The sequence below is a fragment of the Elephas maximus genome, chromosome 21, assembly GCF_024166365.1.
Source record: "Elephas maximus indicus isolate mEleMax1 chromosome 21, mEleMax1 primary haplotype, whole genome shotgun sequence".
NCBI classification, from domain to species: Eukaryota; Metazoa; Chordata; class Mammalia; order Proboscidea; family Elephantidae; genus Elephas; species Elephas maximus.
The window spans coordinates 47,602,027-47,605,960 of NC_064839.1; positions in this window are offsets into that span (position 1 = coordinate 47,602,027).

The window sequence follows — 3,934 nt, forward strand, 5'->3', positions numbered from 1 at the left end:
GGCCCCTGACGTCGGAGTTGCCACGGGGACCGCGGCTTCGCCCAGCTGTCAGGGCGCGGGACGCAGAGCGCACAGAGCTCGGTGCGGCAGGCCGGCGGCTCAGCCCGGCAAGAGAGGTCCCCGCCACCCCTAGGCCGCCCGTCCTTGTGCCCGGACTGGCGGAGAGCCCCTCATCCTGGTGTCCAGGGAACATCCATTCCCTCAGGGGTCAGTCTTGGAGATGCACTGACATAAAATAGTCCTATTATGTTCCTCCCCTACAGGAGCGCGCCAAGTGGGACAACGTACTCTCTCATTGACCTCCTTACCCCACCCCACCCCACCCCACCCCTCACTCCATTGCTTTGTTTCCAAAGGCCGTTTTTTCATCAGACATTGACCCAGCGGAGCAGATGGACTTCTCACAGGGCCTCAAGAAGCAGAGGCACGAATATGAAGGTGTTCGTTTTGTCTTTGCACCTTGCTTTGGCGAATCTCTTTCCAGTTTCTTAAAGACACCTTCAGTAGCCAAAGACCCCGGCCACGTGAAAACTTGAGCCTCGGTCCGATTGCCCGTTCATCTAGCGCTCCTCGGCCTCCCTCTCTGAGTCGCTCCCCCTCCTCCCACGCGGGTGAAGATGGAAAGAGACTGTGCGCGCACTTAGCCCATGTTGCGATTGTCCTTGTGTGGCCACTGTTGCTCCTCTGGCTGGCCGCTGGGTTGTGCAAGTGGTGGCATAAATGGGAGCTTTTGGGGAGACCTGTGGGTCGGGGATGGAGTGAGGGTCCCCGCCGCAAGTGTCCAGCTCAGCCTCGCCCATCGCCTCCTCCACCCTAACTCCCTCCTCCTATGGGTCACCTTCCCTACTTCCTGCTGCGGTCTCCCTTTGGGTACAACGCACACAGGCCTCCACCGCCCGAAGGCGAGAATCCTACCACTGAACCAGTAGGCTGTGGCGAGCTGAATCTTTCCCGGTCTCTGCTGCCCCCTGGTGGCAGAACTGACAACAGCCCTGACAGCAAAACCTGCGCTTCTTGGTTCCTCTCACTCTCCCGGGAAGGCGTGTCCAGCCCTGCAGTCTCCCAGAAAGGGGCAGTCCTGGGGGGCCTGGAGACCCTGCAAGCTCTACCTGTCCCTCTCACCCCACCTAAAATTCCTGGTCGACACTCCACGGCTCTGTCTCCAGAGAAACAGCTGAGTTTATTTGAAAGGTGAAGCCACAGACAGGTGGCAGACTCCACTTTGACCTTGAACAAGCCCTTTCCCATGTTCTTCAGTTTCCCCGACTTTCACGTAAGGATGACCGCTCCTCCCTCTGACAAGTTCCTGAATCGCAGGTGAATACATGCACTGGTGTCCTTGGCACTGCTGACATCGAGGTCAGATCATTCTTCACGGTGGGGGCCGTCCTGTGCACTGTAGGTGCTGAGCAGTGTCCCTGGCCTCTACCCACTACATACCACTGGCACCCCACCCCCACTAGTGACAACCTAAAATGTCCCCAGACATTGCTAAATGTCTTCTGGGGATAAAGTAGCCAGATAAAATACAGGAAACCCAGTTATATTTTAATTTCAGATAAACGACATAACTTTTTTGGTACAAATCTGCCCAAATATTGCATTTTTATTCACTAAATCTGGCAACCCTACGTGGGGTGGGGGTGGGGGGGAGTTACCTTGTTGAGAACCGCGGCCTTAGTAGTTGTTGATACCTGTTTAGAGAACTCATGTCTCGAGAGTCCAGGTTTGAGGGTAAGACACCGGATGCAGAAGTTGCAACAGGGCTGAGGTCCCCCAGGCCTAGTGAGGGGAGGGGTGTCGCTCACTCCTGAGTGCTGTTTGGAGGTGGGCCCAGCAATGAGAGCTTGAACCAGTTGGTGGCGTGGGGGAGGAGGTTGAGGGGCTCAGGGTCAGGCCTTCTCCCTCTGGGGGCCTAGAGAGCTGGTGGTGTGAGGAGACTGGTGCTGCTGGAGACCAGGCTGGGTGGGGGGGTGTCTTGTTTCCTGGCATCTAGGCCTGTTGGGGACAAAGTGGTTTCTGGCCAACATAAGTTGAAGCTGTAGTCACCCCCACCTCCAGCTTTTCCCCAGAGGGACCCCAAATGATGAGGAGATTCAGGCCCAGCTTGCTCACTTGGAAGAGGAAGAAACAGGCCCAGAAGGGTGCAGCAACTCGCCCCCCAGTCACATAGCTGGCTCCTGGCAGTAGCAAAGCCAGCGTCTGGGTCTTAAGGCCAGGACTTTTGCCCCTGGGGTGGAGCCTGTGGTATCTTCAATTTCTACTAAACCTCCTGGGAGCTTCCAGCATTTTCCAGACACAGCAGGCACTAAAGACAGGCTTCACATTGAGGCTGGGGTCCACGGAGGTCCCCAACTGCCCCCCCCCCCACCACCACTACTCTAGGGAAAGTTTGGACCCTTCTGGGGCTGACCTTTGCAAGGACCATCTCCTATTTCTGTTGGCCCAGGGAGAGGTAGTGTGGTGTTGTGGTTAGCACGGGGACTCTGGAGCTAGACTGCCTGGGATTGAATACTGGCTCCACCCTCACTATGTGACCTTGAGCAAGGGACTTAACCATTCTGTGCCTCAGTTTCTTCACCTGTAAAATGGGGGTTGTGTACTGGGTTGGATAGTGTTGCCAAAAATGCCATGTCCACCTGGAACCTGTGAATTTGACCTTATTTGGAAATAGGGTCTTCACAGGTGTAATCATACTGGATTACGGTGGGGCCTAATCCAATGACTGGTGTCCTTATAAAAGAGAAGAGACACAGAAACACAGACACACGGGGAAGAAAGTCATGTGAAGACAGAGGCAGAGATTGGAGTGATGTAGCCACAAGTCAAGGAATACCCAGAGCCACCAGAAGTTAGAAGAGACAAGGAAAGATTCTCCCTTAGAGCCTTCAGAAAGAGTAGAGCCCTGCCAACACCTTGATTTCAGGCTGAGAAGTGAGAGTATAAATTTCTGTTGTTTTAAGCCACCAATCTTGTGGGACTTTGCTAAAGCCGCCCTAGGAAACTATTGGCCAGGCCAGTTCCCTTGAAGTCTCTAGGGGACGATCCTCTTGTCTCTCCAGCTTCTGGTAGTCTCCGCGTTCCTTGCTGTGGCTGTATCTTCACGTGGCCATCCTTCCTCTGTCCCTCTGGGTCTGCTCTATAAACTCACCACTCAGATGGGATTAGGACCCAACCTACTTCAGTATTACTTCATGTGGACTTAAATGATAACATTTTCAAAGACAGTATTTCCAAACAAGGTCATGCTCACAGGTGCCAGGGGTTAGCAGTTTTGGGGGACACAACTCAATCCATAACAGTGAGGGACAGCTTGCTTCTAGGATTTGTTTATATAAATTTACACTCCTGTCAGTTCCACCATGAGTCCTAGCTCTTAACTTCAGATATCCCTCAGATATTTGATGTCAGCTCTCACCTCCCCCTGGCCCACATTGAGCAGAACCTTGCTGGTCCATCCTCTGAGATATTTAACAAGAGTTATGCTCTCCAGGCTTCCTCTGGGCAGGAGACCTGTGTCACGCTTCTTTGAATAGTATTTTTAAAGTACATAAAATAAATTCAAAGGATTATAAAATAAACCAGTTATACTGAAATGTGGTTATCAAAGTAGAAACAAATTTGTGATATAGTAACACCTGTGCTTGTTATCAACACATTCTATAACCAGACTAGAAGTCAGTCTGATAACATCAGACACTTCCAAGCAGTGGTGAGAATAAGTGATATTTTGAGGAATCTGCAACAATCATAATTTGATATGAAAATACCTGGGGTTTCCGTGGGTAAGGAAGTCACAGGTCCTGCTAATACTTTCGTGTTTTGCTGCCTGTAGTCATAATTGAAGGAGATGTTAAATTTTAATTAGAGGTTAGTGCGAATAGAGATGTAATTTTTTCCACCCATTCAAGTTCATGGACCCCTTTAACCTTAA